General features: G+C 51.3%; 1 protein-coding gene across 2 annotated transcripts in view; it reads right to left on the bottom strand.

Annotated features, from left to right (window-relative positions):
- Positions 1–10990, bottom strand: part of LOC125450329 (solute carrier family 41 member 3) — a 52499-nt gene extending 41509 nt beyond the window's left edge. Inside the window, exon 1 of one of the 2 annotated variants that reach the window (XM_059649714.1) lies at positions 10869–10990. The gene's annotated coding sequence lies outside the window, so the exon portion shown is untranslated. Of the gene's footprint in view, positions 1–352; positions 754–10868 lie in introns of those variants that run through there. The other variant, XM_059649713.1, reaches the window with a different exon arrangement.
- Between the last annotated feature and the right edge of the window lie 7148 nt (positions 10991–18138).

The raw sequence follows: 18138 nt of genomic DNA, 5'->3' as shown, positions 1-18138 counted from the left end.
AAGCAGAAAGGCTGCTGTAGATAGGATGGTGTGGAGCTGGATGAACACAGCAGGCCAGGCAGCATCAGAGGAGCAGGAAAGCTGACGTTTCGGGCCTAGACCCTTCTTCAGGAAAGGCTTCTGTAGAGTCCTGTGTCCGTTTGGATTTTTGATCCATAACCCATACTCGGGTCTGCTGGATCCCCATTTGTATGCAGTTTGCACCACCTTGCTCACAGCCAACTCTCTGCCCTGCTCCCTGCGTTGGAACATGCCACCCTTTAGAAAACTGCATGCAGAAGTGCTCCGGGACGTCCCCAGCCCTCCCAGAGGGCGCTAGCAAAATGCAAGTCCTTAGAGGAGTTGAACTCACCGCCAGGGTGGGTGCTCTCAGGAGCATTCCTTGCATTTTCTGTCTAATCCCATTCTGCTCGGCTCTTGTGTGGATCCGGGATGAGCTGGAACCCCTGGGGGTGGGGAGGGGGTTCGCAACCCTGCACTAACCCGGGGTAGGGAGACGGGAGGGAGATACTACGATGTTATTTGCCCTCAGGCCCCTGGGTTTTGTACTTTTTGGAGGGGGGGGGAGTTCTCCCGGGATCCCAATCCTAGGCCTCGGTGTCCAGCAGCATTCTGCGATGCCTTCCGCAGTCGACCAGCTCGCAGTGTGGGGTTCCGACCAAATTCAGGAGCGGACCGGAGGCGGGGCACAATAACTAAAATACGACTTGGGTAGTGTATTCACCGCTAGAGCTCGCAGACAAAACTTTCTAAACTTCGGGAAAACTTTCTCCGGGAGCAAGTTCCGGGACATCATCCGCCCCTTCCGCCTCCTGCTCTTCAATCTGAGCAACCCTGCAGCAATGCACCTCTGCAACCTCCAACCCTGCAGCAATGCAACTCTGCAACCTCCAACCCTGCAGCAATGCGCCTCTGCAACCTCCAGCCCTGCAGCAATGCGCCTCTGTAACCTCCAGCCCTGCAGCAATGCAACTCTGCAACCTCCAACCCTGCAGCAATGCGCCTCTGCAACCTCTAACCCTGCAGCAATGCGCCTCTGTAACCTCCAACCCTGCAGCAAAGCACCACTGCAACCTCCAACCCTGCAGCAATGTGCCTCTGCAACCTCCAACACTGCAGCAATGTGCCTCAGCAACCTCCAACCCTGCAGCAATGCACCTCCGCAACCTCCAGCCCTGCAGCAATGTGCCTCTGCAACCTCCAACCCTGCAGCAATGCAACTCTGCAACCTCCAACCCTGCAGCAATGTGCCTCTGCAACCTCCGACCCTGCAGCAATGCGCCCCTGCAACCTCTAATCCCGCAGCAATGCACCCCTCAACCTCCAACCCTGCAGCAATGTGCCTGTACAACGTCCAACCCTGCAGCAATGTGCCTCTGCAACCTCCCACCCTGCAGCAATGCGCCTCTCTACCTCCAGCCCTGCAGCAATGTGCCTCAGCAACCTCCAACCCTGCAGCAATGCACCTCCGCAACCTCCAGCCCTGCAGCAATGCGCCTCTGCAACCTCTAACCCTGCAGCAATGCGCCTCTGTAACCTCCAGCCCTGCAGCAATGCAACTCTGCAACCTCCAACCCTGCAGCAAAGCACCTCTGCAACCTCCAACCCTGCAGCAATGTGCCTCTGCAACCTCCAACACTGCAGCAATGCGCCTCTGCTACCTCCAGCCCTGCAGCAATGTGCCTCTGCAACCTCCAACACTGCAGCAATGTGCCTCTGCAACCTCTGACTCTACAGCAATGCGCCCCTGCAACCTCTAATCCTGCAGCAATGCGCCCCTCAACCTACCGACCCTGCAGAAATGTGCCTGTACAACCTCCAACCCTGCAGCATTGTGCCTCTGCAACCTCTCACCCTGCAGCAATGCGCCTCTGCTACCTCCAGCCCTGCAGCAATGCTCCTCTGCAACCTCCAACCATGCAGCAATGCAACTCTGCAACCTCCAACACTGCAGCAATGCACTTCTGCATCCTCCAACCCGGCAGCAATGCACCTCTGCAAATTCCAACCCTGCAGCAATGCAACTCTGCAACCTCCAACCCTGCAGTAATGCACCTCTGCAATCTCCAACCCTACAGCAATGTAAATTTGCAAATTCCAACCCTGCAACAATGCTCCTCTGCAACTTCCAACCCTGCAACAATGCTCCTCTGCAACCTCCAACCCTGCAGTAATGCACCCCTGCAATCTCCAACCCTGCAGCAAAGCACCTCTGCAAATTTGAACCATGCAGCTCCAACCCTGCAGCAATGCATTTCTGCAAACTCACAGCAATGCTCCTCTGCAAACTCCAGCCCTGCAACAATGCACTTTTGCAATCTCCAACCCTGCAGCAGTGCACCTCTGCAAACTCACTGCAAACTGCTGTAGTACACCGTTACAAACTTACAGCAATCCTGCTGCAATGCACCTCTGTAAACTCTCTGCACTGGAACATATGCATCCAGCCTTGAAACCATGAACATGATTTATGAAATTCCTAAGCTGCCCAGTTTCATTTTCAACTTTGAAATTACAGGGAGAAAGTGGGAGAATGGGGTTGAGAAATTATCAGCCATGATAGAATAACAGAGCAGACTCGATGGGCTGAATGGCCTATTTCCTACTCCTATGTCTTATGGTTTTATGGATTTATCTCTGAAATTGAAATGAAACACTAAGCACAGAGCAGCATGCAAGATTAAAGTTACTGAATCATAGGATGACACAAATGGAGGCCATTCAGCCCATCCTATCTGGACTGATGTACCTTAAGACATCAAAGAATAAGTATGGAGTGGGAAATATCAAGGAACTGGAGCAAAACTGGAATCACTGGGTATCAGGGGGCACACTCTTCGATGGTTGGATTCATACCTGGCACATAGCAATGTGGTTGTGGTTTTTGGAGGTCAATCATTTCAGCTGCAGGACATTTCAGCAGGAGTTCCTCAGGGTAGTGTCGTAGGCCCAACCGTCTTCAGTTCATCTTTCTCTGCACTGCCTCTGGAGCTGTAATGCTATATTCTGCATTCTGTTCTATTACCATTCGTGACTCCTCAGATACTGAGTCAAACACAGGCAAATGGGACTAGCTTGGTTTGGGAAACTTGGTCTGCAAGGTTGGGTTGGACCAAAGGGTCAATTTCTGAGCTGGATGACTCTATGACTCCATGTTCAAACACAGCAAGACCCGGGCAATATCCAGGCCTGAGCTGATAAGTAGCAAGCAGCATTCACGTCACACAAATGCTAAGCAATGATCACAACCAACAAGAGACAATCTAACCAATGCCCTTCGACAATCAGAGGTGTTACCTGAATCCCCACCATCAACATTCTGAGGTTACCATTGACCAGAAACTGAACTCAACTTGCCACATGAACACAGTGGCGACTAGAGCAGGTCAGAGGCTAGGAATACTGCAGTGAGTATCCAAACACCATCTACAAGGCACGAGTCAGGAGTGTGATGGAACACTCCCCACTTACCTGGATGGGGACAGCCCCAACAACACTCAAGAAGCTCAACACCATCCAGGACAAAGCAGCCGCTTGTTGGGACCACATCCACAAACATCCCACTCCCTCCCCCACCGACACTCAGTAGCAGCAGTGTGTACTATCTACAAGATGCACTGCAGAAATTCACCAAAGATCCTCAGGCAGCACCTTCCAAACCCATAACCACTTCCATCTAGAAGGACAAGGGGCAGCAGATACATGGGAACACCAGCCCCTGCAAGTTCCCCTCCAAGCATTCACCATCCTGGCTTGGAAATATATCACCGTTCCTTCACTGTCGCTGGGTCAAAATCCTGGAATTTCCTCCCTGAGGACATTGTGGGTCAACCCACAGCAGCAGGACTGCAGTGTTTCAAGAAGGCAGCTCGCCCCCCACCTTCTCATGCGGGCAATAAACGCTGATCTATCCAATCCCTGAATGAATTAATCTTCCTGTGTAAAGAAGTATTTTTGTCTTTTCTCTCTCTGATTCTCTTACGTCTTGCATCTCTAACTAACTTGATTCTCTCTATTGCCAGTACTTCTGCAGCTCACTGCACTTGATGCTGGTCTGTTCAGAGCTCCTCTCTGCTCCTTCCTGACTCACTCTAAACTCCCCCCTCCTGTCCTACCCTCTCTCGCTGTCTCGTTTAAAAATGAGACTCATCTCCCAGGTTTCTCTTCACTCTCTACCTGTTCCATGACTTCTCAATACAATGAGAAAGGTGTATTTGTGAGGAGAGGTCAGATGGGTCACTCCTGTATCCAGGAGAGTTTAGAGAACTGAGTGGTGAAACATAGAAACTGGGAGCAGGGCTGGGCCGTTACACCCTTCAGGCCTGCTCTGCTCTCAACACAATCATGCCTGATACTCTATCCCAATGCCATCTTCCCACTTTCTCTCGATATCCCTTGTAACCTTTAATATCTAAAACTGTATCTCTCTCTTGAATATACTCAGCCTCCTGTGGTAGAGAATTCCACAGAGTTGACCACTCTCTGAGCGAAGAAATGTTTCCTCATCTCAGTCCTCAATGGCCTATCCTGTGTCCCTGGGTCCTAGGCACCCCCATCCAGGGGAAACCTTCTCCCTGCATCTAGTCTTTCCAGCCTTGTTGGAGTTGTACACACTTCTATCAGATCCCCCTCATCCTTCTAAACTCTAGTGAGTACAGGCTCCGTCAAACCGACCTCTCCTCAAAGGACAGTCCCGCCATCCCTGGTACCAGCTCAGTGATCTTCCACGGTGTTCCCTTCATAGCAGATGTTGGGCAGAGGGTCCAATACTGCAGCTGTAGCCTCACAAGGCCCTGTATAACTGCTGTAAGGCACCGCTACTTCTAACCCAATCCTTTTGCAATGAAGGCAGTATGCTACTCACATTCCTAATTGCTTGCTGCATCTGCTTGTTTACTGTATGGTGTAGAAGAGCAGCCAAATCCCTGTGTACATCCTGACTTTCCAATCTATTGCCATTTAAATGAAATCCTACCTGGCTGTTTTTCACTCTGAAGTGTATATCCTCACATTTAGCGATGGTGTGGAGGTCCCAGTGTTGAACTGGGGTGGACAAAGTCAGAAGTCACATGACACCAGGTTATGGCCTGACAGGTTTGAAATCACAAGATTTCGGAGCGTTGCCCCTTTATCGGGTGAAGCTCAGCGCTCCGAAAGCTTGCGATTTCAAATAAACCTGTCAGGCTATAAACCTGGTGTCAAGTGACTTCAGACTTTGATTATATTTACCTGCGTTGTGTGGCAGCTTCCACGTGTTTGACAACTCACTCAACTCGTGTAGATCGCCTTGAAGATTCCTTGCATTCTCCTCACAATCCTGCCCCGTTTTTATGTCATCAGTGAACTTGGAAATTTAGCTCCCTCATTCAGGTCGTCTATATTTATCATGAATAGCTGAGCAGTGGTCCCTATGATAGCCCACTAGTGAGTGTCTGCCATTTAGAAAAACACCTATTTATTCCCAGAGATAGTAGGAACTGCAGATGCTGGAGAATCTGAGATAACGAGGTGTAGAGCTGGATGAACACAGCAGGCCAAGCAGCATCAGAGGAGCAGGAAAGCTGACGTTTCCAGCCTAGACCCTTCTTCAAAAACTTTGAAAGAAGGCTGGAAGCCCGAAACGTCAGCTTTGCTGCTCCTCTGGTGCTGCTTGGCCTGCTGTGTTCATCCAGCTCTACACCTTGTTGTCTCTATTTATTCCCAGCCTATGTTTCCTGCCTGTTGGACGATTCTTCCTCCATGCCAATACATTACCCCAATCTCACGTGCTTTAATTTATCAAAAGCATCCTTGAAACCCAAATACATCACATCAACTGGTTCTCCCTGATTTATTCCACTAGTTTCACCCTCAAACAATATCCAGGGGCTTACTTAAGCATGAGTTACCTTCCATAAACTCCATGCTGTCGTCATCTAATCTTGGCAATTATTTTCAAATGTACTGTCGATATTAACTCTGGTATTTTTCCCAGTACTGATGTTAGACTAACTGGTCTGTATGTCTCTTTTTTATCACTCCCTCCCTTTTAAAATTAATATTTACCATCTTACAATTTGCAGGCTTTGCCCCACAGTCTGTTGAAACTGGGATTTGATTTGATTTTTTATAGTCACATTTACCTGAGTACAGTGAACAGTTCTGTTTTGTGAGCAGCGCAGGCAGATCATGGCAAACAAGAACATAGAGATCATGGGGCACTCAGACAGAGTGAGGTATACAAGGTTACAACTGCACAGAAGGTGCATGAGAAAGCATCAACATTGGCTTTGAAGTTAGAGAGATCAATTCCTCAGTCTAATAAAAGCGGGGAAGATGCTGTTCCTGAACCTACTGGTGCGTGTGTTCAAGCTTCAGTAACTTGTGCCTGATGGAAGAGATTGCAAGAGAATATAGAACATAGAACATTACAGCACAGTACAGGCCCTTCGGCCCTCAATGTTGTGCCGACGTGTCATACCGATGTCAAGCCCATCTAACCTACACTATTCCATGTACGTCCATATGCTTATCCAATGACGACTTAAATGTACCTAAAGTTGGCGAATCCACTACCGTTGCAGGCAAAGCGTTCCATTCCCTTACTACTTTGTGAGTAAAGAAACTACCTCTGACATCTGTCCTATATCTTTCACCCCTCAATTTAAAGCTATGCCCCCTCGTGCTCGCCGTCACCATCCTAGGAAAAAGGCTCTTCCTATCCACCCTATCTAACCCTCTGATTATTTTATATGTTTCAATTAAGTCACCTCTCAACCTTCTTCTCTCTAATGAAAACAGCCTCAAGTCCCTCAGCCTTTCCTCGTAAGACCTTCCCTCCATACCAGGCAACATCCTAGTAAATCTCCTCTGCACCCTTTCCAAAGCTTCCACATCCTTCTTATAATGCGGTGACCAGAACTGTACACAATACTCCAAGTGCGGCCGCACCAGAGTTTTGTACAGCTTCACCATAACCTCTTGGTTCCGGAACTCGATCCCTCTATTAATAAAAGCTAAAACATAATATAAAGGGATGGGAGGATTTTTGATGAATTTGGGCGTCTTTCTGCGGCAGCGAGCCGTGTGAATGGAGTCCATGGATGGAAGAGAGATAGTAGAAGCTGCCGTTGCTGGTGCATCTGAGATAACGAGGTGTAGAGCTGGATGAACACAGCAGGCCAAGCAGCATCAGAGGAGCAGGAAGGCTGACGTTTCGGAAATTTCTCAAGAAGGGTCTGGGCAGGAACCGTTAGCTTTCCTGCTCCTCTGATGCTGCTTGGCCTGCTGTGTTCATCCAGCTCTACACCTTGTTATCTCAGATCCTCCAGCATCTGCAGTTCCTACTATCCATGGGTGGAAGGTTCTGTGATGATCTGGGCGGTTCACATCACCTTCAGTAGTTTCTTACGGCCCTTGGCAGGGCGGTTGCTGTACCAGGCTGTTATGCGCCCAGACAGTATGTTTCCAGTGGTACATCTGTAGAAGTTGGTGAGGGGCCTTGTGGACATGATATTTCCTGAGCTTTTTGGGCTATCACACCTACGTGGGAGGCCCAGGACAGATTGATGGTTATTGTCACTCCTAGCAACTTGATACTCTCGACCCTCTCCAACCTGTTGGATGTTGATGTAGATGGGGGAAAGTGTTCACCAACACATCCAGGGCCACTTTGGTAAGTACTCTGGGCTATAGATTATCAGACCCGGGGGACTAGTTAGTCTTTAACTCCGTTAATTTCCCCGCACTAATACTGATTTGCCTCAGTTCCCTCCTCACGCTTGATGCTAAATTCCCTAGGATTGTATCCTCTTTTGTGAAGACAGATGATCTCTAGAAGTCTTGAGAAGATTTGATGGGTGGGATGCTGATAGGATAGAACATAGAACACAGAAAGGTACAGCACAGTACAGGCCCTTCGGCCTACGATGTTGTGCCATGGAATAATCCTAGTCCAAAAATAAAATAACCTAACCTACATTCCCCTCAATTCACTGCTGTCCATGTGCATGTCCAGCAGTCGCTTAAATGTCACTAATGACTCTGCTTCCACGACAACCACTGGTAAACTATTCCATGCGCTCACAACTCTCTGGGTGAAGAACCTCCCTCTGATGTCTCCTCTATACCTTCCTCCTAACACCTTAAAACTATGACCCCTCGTGGCAGTCAACCCTGCCCTGGGGAAAAGTCTCTGGCTGTCGACTCTATCCATGCCTCTCATTACCTTGTACACCTCAATCAGGTCACCTCTCTTCCTCCTTCCCTCCAGAGAGAAAAGTCCGAGCTCAGTCAACCTCTCCTCGTAAGACAAGCCCTCCAGTCCAGGCAGCATCCTGGTAAACCTCCTTTGCACCCTCTCCAAAGCCTCCACATCTTTCCTATAATAGGGTGACCAGAACTGGACACAATATTCCAACTGTGGTCTCACCAGGGTTTTGTAGAGCTGCAGCATAACCTCGCGGCTCTTAAACTCGATCCTCCTGTTAATGAAAGCCAAAACACCATATGCTTTCTTAACAACCTTATCCACTTGGGTGGCAACTTTGAGGGAGCTATGCACTTGAACACCAAGATCCCGCTGTTCCTCCACACTGCCGAGAATCCTGCCTTTAATCCTATATTCAGCATTTACGTTCGACCTTCCAAAATGCATCTCTTCGCATTTATCCAGGTTGAACTCCATCTGCCATTTCTTAGCCCAGTTCTGCATTCTGTCAATGTCTCGCTGAAGTCTGCAATAGCCCTTGATACTGTCAACAGCAACTCCAACCTTTGTGTCATCAGCAAACATACTAACCCACCCCTCAACCTCCTCATCCAAGTCATTTATAAAAACTCCAAAGAGCAGAGGCCCAAGAACAGAGCCCTGCGGGACACCACTCAGCACTGACCTCCAGGCAGAATATTTGCCATCTACAACCACTTTCTGCCTCCTGTCAGCCAACCAATTCTGAATCCAGACAGCCAAATCACCCTGTATCCCATACCTCCTGACTTTATGAATGAGCCTGCCGTGGGGAACCTTATCAAATGCCTTGCTGAAGTCCATGTCCACTACAGCCACTGGCCGACCCTCGTCAACCAGTCTCGTGACTTCCTCAAAGAACTCAATAAGATTTGTAAGGCATGACCTGCCCCTCACAAAGCTATGCTGACTCCCTTTCATCACGCCATGCTTTTCCAAATAGTCATAAATCCTATCCCTCAGAATTCTTTCCAAAACCTTGCTGACCACAGACGTAAGACTGACTGGGCTGTAATTTCCAGGGATTTCCCTATTGCCTTTCTTGAAAAGAGGAACAACATTTGCCTCCCTCCAAGCTCCTGGCACGACTCCCGTGGAGAGTGAGGAAGCAAAAATCTTCGCCAGTGGCTTAGCAACCTCCTTTCTCGCGTTCTGTGGAACAATTGCTCCCAATCTGTACTTCCCAACTCCTGCCTGATAGCGTCATAGTTTCCTTTTTCCCACTTAAAAATCTTCACCTGATAACTGCTCCTTTCCCTTTCCATGGCTATGGTAAATGTGAGGCTGTTGTGTTCGCTGTCGCCAAAGTGTTCTCCCACCACGAGATCTGACACCTGTCCTGGCTCATTGCCGAGCACCAAATCCAAAATGGCCTCCCCCCTCGTCGGCCTGTCCACATACTGAGTCAGGAAACCCTCCTGAACACACCTGACAAAAACGGCTCCATCCAAACCATCTGCACTAAGGAGGTTCCAATCAATATTGGGAAAGTTGAAGTCACCCATAACAACAGCCCTGCTACGTTTGCACTTTTCAACAATCTGCCGGCCTATGAGTTCTTCGATCTCCCTACTGCTATTTGGGGATCTGTAGAGAACCCCCAGAGAGGTGATTGCTCCCTTGCTGTTCCTAACTTCCACCCATACTGACTCAGTCGACAAACCTTCCTCGGCAACCTTCATTTCTCTTGCTATGATGCACTGTCTGATTAGCAACGCTACCACCCCCTCCTCTTTCTCCCCCCTCCCTGTTTCCCCTTGAGGTGGAGAGACACAAATGAGGGAACCTTCTGACCAAGAAGGAGATGACCAGGAGTTAGTCTGAAGGGAGTCACCATTCTGCACTTCTCTCGCTCAGAGAGCAGTAGGAGGCTGGGTCATTGAATATATTCACAGCTGACTGACTGATTGATAGAGCAGGTTCGAATCCTGTACTGCTGATGCTAACATGAAAGACCCAGCTCCCCAATGCGACTCGATGCCTGAATTGTGGAACGCTGTCAGCTTAAAATGAACGGCAATTGACACACCCCAGTGACTGAGAATCCTGTTGTTCTCATTTTTGATCAACCTGGCAGTCAAGGGTAAGGGGGGAGTTACAGAGTTAAGGCCACAATCAGATTGTATATGGACAGCAGAGGTGCCTCAAGGGGCAGAATGATCCACTCTTGCTCCTATTGGTTATAATCTTGTGAACCCCTGGCCCAGGGGACCCCCCTTCCTCCTCCAGCCTTTCATTGACCCAGCGGCAGTCGGTGCAAATTCATGAGCTTTGCACTTCTCTGAAACTGCGGTGCCACCCACATCTCAACCATGTCTCCGGCCTTGAGTGATTTTCCTGGGTTCAATGCCCACTCCGTAGATCCGCACAGGCGTCAGAGGTGAGGGAGCACGGCCACGGCCTGGAGACTTGAACCAGGAAACTGGAGAGATGAGTTGGCAGTGAAGAGATGCTGATGTCCTGAGGTGGTGGGAGGCGCCATGGAAGTGCAACTTAGTGCAGCTGTCAAGCACACACACAGCTCCTTGAATGGAGTAACCCGAGCTGTGGGTCAGCCTTTGGGGGTGTCAACGACACAAACACTGCTGAAGGCTTAACAATGAGCTCAAAAACGCAAGTTTTAAAAGGAAATTTGAAATACCTTTTGACGAGCTGTGGGATTTGAACCAGCCTGCTCAGGGTTTGCTTTATCTGGCAGTACAGTCCCAGTATGAGAGTGCGAGGGTTATTTCTATTTCAGTAACTCAGTTCCAAGCTTCAGGTTACAGTGTGTTTGCATTTCCCGAGCTCTGGAAACCCCAAAACAAACTTCAAAGACATTCAAGATGAAGGTCGCGCTGATGAATGCGGTTTTTAAAACTTCCTTGGGCGACAGTTCATTTGGCTCCCCCTCTGTCTCCTGGAGATGCAGCTGGGAAACAGGTACAACAGAATCCACGCGCTTGGCAATTTCAGCAATCATAGCCTGGTCACAGCCGATGCCCACTGGGCAAACTATTCACACTGAACACTTCAGCACAATAAATATAGATTGACACCAGGAGGCACCTCGAATCAAGGAGCACACAACAGCCTGAGCACAAAACCAATTCATTTCTCAGGGAGCGCCGCACTGTCGGAGGGTCAGTGCTGAGGGAGTGGGCACTGTCGGAGGGTCAGTGCTGAGGGAGTGGGCACTGTCGGAGGGTCAGTGCTGAGGGAGTGGGCACTGTCGGAGGGTCAGTGCTGAGGGAGTGGGCACTGTCGGAGGGTCAGTGCTGAGGGAGTGCCGCACTGTCGGAGGGTCTGTACTGAGGGAGTGCCGCACTGTCGGAGGGTCAGTGCTGAGGGAGTGCCGCACTGTCGGAGAGTCAGTGCTGAGGGAGTGCCGCACTGTCGGAGGGTCTGTACTGAGGGAGGGCCGCACTGTCGGAGGGTCAGTGCTGAGGGAGTGGGCACTGCCAGAGGGTCAGTGCTGAGGGAGCGCCGCACTGTCGGAGGGTCAGTGCTGAGGGAGCGCCGCACAGTCGGAGGATCAGTGCTGAGGGAGTGTCGCACTGTTTGAGGGTCAGTGCTGAGGGAGTGTCGCACTGTTTGAGGGTCAGTGCTGAGGGAGTGTCGCACTGTCGGAGGGTCAGTGCTGAGGGAGTGCCGCACTGTCGGAGGGTCAGTACTGAGGGAGTGCCGCACTGTTTGAGGGTCAGTGCTGAGGGAGTGTCGCACTGTCGGAGGGTCAGTGCTGAGGGAGTGCCGCACTGTCGGAGGGTCAGTGCTGAGGGAGTGTCGCACTGTTTGAGGGTCAGTGCTGAGGGAGTGCCGCACTGTCGGAGGGTCAGTGCTGAGAGAGCGCCGCACTGTCGGAGGGTCAGTACTGAGGGAGCGCCGCACTGTCGCAGGGTCAGTGCTGAGGGAGTGCCGCACTGTCGGAGGGTCAGTGCTGAGGGAGTGCCGCACTGTCGCAGAGTCAGTACTGAGGGAGTGACACACTGTCGGACGGCCAGTGCTGAGGGAGTGCCGCACTGTCAGAGGGTCAGTGCTGAGGGAGTGTCGCACTGTTTGAGGGTCAGTGCTGAGGGAGTACCGCACTGTCGGAGGGTCAGTGCTGAGGGAGCGCCGCACTGTTGGAGGGTCAGTGCTGAGGGAGTGCCACACTGTCGGAGGGTCAGTGCTGAGGCAGTGCTGCACTGTCGGAGGGTCAGTACTGAGGGAGTGCCACACTGTCGGAGGGTCAGTGCTGAGGCAGTGCTGCACTGTCGGAGGGTCAGTGCTGAGGGAGCGCCGCACTGTCGGAGGGTCAGTACTGGGGGAGCGTCGCACTGTCGGAGGGTCAGTACTGAGGGAGTGCCGCACTGTCGGAGGGTCAGTACTGAGGGAGCGTCGCACTGTCGGAGGGTCAGTGCTGAGGGAGTGCCGCACTGTCGGAGGGTCAGTACTGGGGGAGCGTCGCACTGTCGGAGGGTCAGTACTGAGGGAGTGCCGCACTGTCGGAGGGTCAGTACTGAGGGAGCGTCGCACTGTCGGAGGGTCAGTGCTGAGCGAGTGCCGCACTGTCGGAGGGTCAGTGCTGAGGGAGCGCTGCACTGTCGGAGGGTCAGTGCTGAGGGAGTGCCGCACTGCCGGAGGGTCAGGTTTGATTCTCCTTCAGACGGGCTGTTAAACTGAGACTCCACCTGCTCCAGCTGCTGAACAATTATGTTTCCGTGAACTTCTTTACATCGTGCTTTAATGCACACGTTAGCATCCCAGTGCTTTCTGGAAGATTTTTAACACCTTTGAACAACAGAGGTATTCTTTCAGGCTGTTAAGAAGGTTGTTTAAATGAGCACAGATTTAGAAAGTGTGGAAAATAATTCCTCTGTGTATTTGCGCTGTGCAGTCTGTCGGCTTGATAAGGTCAGAAGATGAAATTACAGGATGTTCTGAGGCAGGGTGCATTTGCTGCTGTCTTAGACTCAGAGCTGTGGAAGATTTTCAGTAAGTGATTAAGGTCAGGGTCAAATTTCAGTGAACAGCAGTCACAGTTCAGAGATAATGGGAACTGCAGATGCTGGAGATTCCAAGATAATAAAATGTGAGGCTGGATGAACACAGCAGGCCAAGCAGCATCTCAGGAGCACAAAAGCTGACGTTTCGGGCCTAGACCCTTCATCAGAGAGGGGGATGGGGGGAGGGAACTGGAATAAATAGGGAGAGAGGGGGAGGCGGACCGAAGATGGAGAGTAAAGAAGATAGGTGGAGAAGGTGTGGGTGGGGAGGTAGGGAGGGGATAGGTCAGTCCAGGGAAGACGGACAGGTCAAGGAGGTGGGATGAGGTTAGTAGGTAGCTGGGGGTGCGGCTTGGGGTGGGAGGAAGGGATGGGTGAGAGGAAGAACCGGTTAGGGAGGCAGAGACAGGTTGGACTGGTTTTGGGATGCAGTGGGTGGGGGGGAAGAGCTGGGCTGGTTGTGTGGTGCAGTGGGGGGAGGGGATGAACTGGGCTGGTTTAGGGATGCAGTGGGGGAAGGGGAGATTTTGAAACTGGTGAAGTCCACATTGATACCATATGGCTGCAGGATTCCCAGGCGGAATATGAGTTGCTGTTCCTGCAACCTTCGGGTGGCATCATTGTGGCAGTGCAGGAGGCCCATGATGGACATGTCATCAAGAGAATGGGAGGGGGAGTGGAAATGGTTTGCGACTGGGAGGTGCAGTTGTTTGTTGCGAACTGAGCGGAGGTGTTCTGCAAAGCGGTCCCCAAGCCTCCGCTTGGTTTCCCCAATGTAGAGAAAGCCGCACCGGGTACAGTGGATGCAGTATACCACATTGGCAGATGTGCAGGTGAACCTCTGCTTAATGTGGAATGTCATCTTGGGGCCTGGGATGGGGGTGAGGGAGGAGGTGTGGGGACAAGTGTAGCATTTCCTGCGGTTGCAGGGGAAGGTGCCGGGTGTGGTGGGGTTGGAGGGCAGTGTGGAGCGAACAAGGGAGTCACGGAGAGAGTGGTCTCTCCGGAAAGCAGACAGGGGTGGGGATGGAAAAATGTCTTGGGTGGTGGGGTCGGATTGTAAATGGCGGAAGTGTTGGAGGATAATGCGTTGTATCCGGAGGTTGGTAGGGTGGTGTGTGAGAACGAGGGGGATCCTCTTGGGGCGGTTGTGGCGGGGGCGGGGTGTGAGGGATGTGTCGCGGGAAATGCGGGAGACGCGGTCAAGGGCGTTCTCAATCACCGTGGGGGGGAAGTTGCGGTCCTTCTACATCCCTCACCTTCCTGGACCTCTCAGTCTCCATCTCAGGCAACCAGCTTGTAACTGATGTCCATTTCAAGCCCACCGACTCCCACAGCTACCTAGAATACACCTCCTCCCACCCACCCTCCTGCAAAAATTCCATCCCCTATTCCCAATTCCTCCGCCTCCGCCGCATCTGCTCCCACGATAAGACATTCCACTCCCGCACATCCCAGATGTCCAAGTTCTTTAAGGACCGCAACTTCCCCCCCACGGTGATTGAGAACGCCCTTGACCGCGTCTCCCGCATTTCCCGCGACACATCCCTCACACCCCGCCCCCGCCACAACCGCCCCAAGAGGATCCCCCTCGTTCTCACACACCACCCTACCAACCTCCGGATACAACGCATTATCCTCCGACACTTCCGCCATTTACAATCCGACCCCACCACCCAAGACATTTTTCCATCCCCACCCCTGTCTGCTTTCCGGAGAGACCACTCTCTCCGTGACTCCCTTGTTCGCTCCACACTGCCCTCCAACCCCACCACACCCGGCACCTTCCCCTGCAACCGCAGGAAATGCTACACTTGTCCCCACACCTCCTCCCTCACCCCCATCCCAGGCCCCAAGATGACATTCCACATTAAGCAGAGGTTCACCTGCACATCTGCCAATGTGGTATACTGCATCCACTGTACCCGGTGCGGCTTTCTCTACATTGGGGAAACCAAGCGGAGGCTTGGGGACCGCTTTGCAGAACACCTCCGCTCAGTTCGCAACAAACAACTGCACCTCCCAGTCGCAAACCATTTCCACTCCCCCTCCCATTCTCTTGATGACATGTCCATCATGGGCCTCCTGCACTGCCACAATGATGCCACCCGAAGGTTGCAGGAACAGCAACTCATATTCCGCCTGGGAACCCTGCAGCCATATGGTATCAATGTGGACTTCACCAGTTTCAAAATCTCCCCTTCCCCCACTGCATCCCTAAACCAGCCCAGTTCATCCCCTCCCCCCACTGCACCACACAACCAGCCCAGCTCTTCCCCCCCACCCACTGCATCCCAAAACCAGTCCAACCTGTCTCTGCCTCCCTAACCGGTTCTTCCTCTCACCCATCCCTTCCTCCCACCCCAAGCCGCACCCCCAGCTACCTACTAACCTCATCCCACCTCCTTGACCTGTCCGTCTTCCCTGGACTGACCTATCCCCTCCCTACCTCCCCACCCACACCTTCTCCACCTATCTTCTTTACTCTCCATCTTCGGTCCGCCTCCCCCTCTCTCCCTATTTATTCCAGTTCCCTCCCCCCATCCCCCTCTCTGATGAAGGGTCTAGGCCCGAAACGTCAGCTTTTGTGCTCCTGAGATGCTGCTTGGCCTGCTGTGTTCATCCAGCCTCACATTTTATTATCTAGCAGTCACAGTTCATTCATTTATCAGTGAGAAGGAGTTGCTGCTCGCTGTTTGAAATGAGGGCTGAAAATTGCCTGGAGCTGTAAGGGTTCTGCTCAGACCAGCAAGACAGTGTATACAGCAGTGTAGCTGTGTCCCCCCGCCCCATTGGGATGCTGTCTTGGGACAAGAGATTGATCTGTTGGGAAGGTGAGCAGTTGTCAGAGCTGGGCCGAAGCCTGGGATCGGATCCTGGAGTGTTGCTTGACCAAACAAGTGAGATACAAACTCAGCTGTAGGTCAGCTGCTTGGCTTGCTGTGTTCATCCAGCCTCACGTTTTATTATCTAGGTCAGCTCAGTTGGAAAAAGAAAACTGAGATAATTGGATCGGAGATAATAGGAACTGTAGATGCTGGAGAATCCAAGATAACAAAGTGTGGAGCTGGATGAACACAGCAGGCCCAGCAGCATCTCAGGAGCACTAAAGCTGACGTTTCGGGCCTAGACCCTTCATCAGAGATCTCTGATGAAGGGTCTAGGTCCAAAACGTCAGCTTTTGTGCTCCTGAGATGCTGCTGGGCCTGCTGTGTTCATCCAGCTCCACACTTTGTTAACCGAGATAATTGCATCTGGGATCTAAGGGAAATTTAAACTCTTCACTAGCCCAGTGAAGTGCACTGTTTGGTAAAAACTTGGATTTTCTTCCCTGTAACAAGAAGATGTTGTGAAATTTCAAAATGTCCAGAAAATATTTACTTGGATATTGCCAGGATTGGAGGGTTTCAGTTATAGGGAGATGCTGAATAGGCTGGGGCTATTTTTCCCTGGACACTGAGGAATGACCTTATAGAGGTTTATAAAATCATGAAGGGCGTGGATAGGCTGAATAGACAAGGCCTTTTCCTTAAGCTGAGGGAGTTCAGAACTAGAGGGGCAAAGGTTTAAGGTGAGAGGGAATAGATTTAAAAGGGACCTGAGGGGCAACTTTTTCACACAGAGGGCGGTGCGTGTATGGAACGAGCTGCCAGAGGAAGTGGTGGAGGCTGGTACAGTTACAGCATTTAAAAGGCATCTGGATGGGTACATGAATAGGAAGGGTTTAGAGGGATATGGGCCAAATGCTGGCAAATGGGACTGGATTATTTTAGCATATCTGGTCGGCATGGGTGAGTTCGACCGAACAGTCTGTTTCCATGCTGTACAGCTCTATGGCTCAATGGTGCAATCACATGTATGGGTCGGTTAGGCCAGCATTCATGGCTGAATTACTTTCTGAAAGGTGGGGGTGAGCTGCCTTCTTGTTCTGCTGCAGCCCATGTGCTGTGGGTTGACCCACAATGCCCCTTAGGGAGGGAATTCCAGGATTCTGACCCAGGGACAGTGAAGGAATGGGGATACATTTCCAAGTCAGGATGGTGAGAGGCTTCGAGGGAAACGTGCAGGGTGTGGTGTTCCCATGTATCTGCTGCCCCTTGTCCTTCTAGATGGAAGTGGTTGTGGGTTTGGAAGGTGCTGCCTGAGGATCTTGGGTGAGTTTCTGCAGAGTTAATGTGTAAACAAGGTCAGAAGTCACACGACACCAGGTTAGAGTCCAACAGGTTTATTTGAAATCACAAGCTTTCGGAAAGTTTGTGTTTTCAAATAAACCTGTTGGACTCTAACCTGGTGTCATGTGATTTCCGACCTTGTCCGCCCCAGTCCCACACCAGCACCTCCACATCGTGTAGACGGTACACACTGCTGCTGCTGAGCGTCGGTGGTCGGGGGTGGAGGGAGTGGGATGTTTGTGGATGTGATGCCAATCAAGCGGCTGCTTTGTCCTGGATGGTGTACTCTCTCCTGGTCTTGTAACCACAGTATTTAAACAGCTGGTCTGTGGTAATCAGTTGCTGGTCTGTGGTATTCCCCAGGGTGTTGACAGGGTGGCAACTCCACTCAAGGTCAAAGGGTGATGTTTACATTCTCTCTTATTGGTGATGGTCATGGCCTGGCATTTGTGTGGCGCGAATGTCACTTGCCACTTGTCAGCCCAAGCCTGGATATTGTCCAGAGCTTGTTGCATGTGAACACGAACTGCTTCAATATCTGAGGAGTCGCGAATGGTGCTGAATCATCGGTGAACATCCCCACTTCTGACCTTATGATGGAGGGAAGGTCATCGATGAAGAAGCTGAAGATGGTTGGGCCGAGGATGCTACTCTGAGGAACTCCTGCAGAGATGGCCTGGAGCTGAGATGACTGACATCCCACAACCATGACCATCTTCCTATGTGTCAGGTATCACTCCACCCAACAGAGAGTTTGGCTTGATGCCTATTGGCT

The sequence above is a fragment of the Stegostoma tigrinum genome, chromosome 11, assembly GCF_030684315.1.
Source record: "Stegostoma tigrinum isolate sSteTig4 chromosome 11, sSteTig4.hap1, whole genome shotgun sequence".
Lineage (NCBI taxonomy): Eukaryota > Metazoa > Chordata > Chondrichthyes > Orectolobiformes > Stegostomatidae > Stegostoma > Stegostoma tigrinum.
Note: the sequence above shows the minus strand (reverse complement) of the source record. Positions and strands in the feature narration are given on the sequence as shown.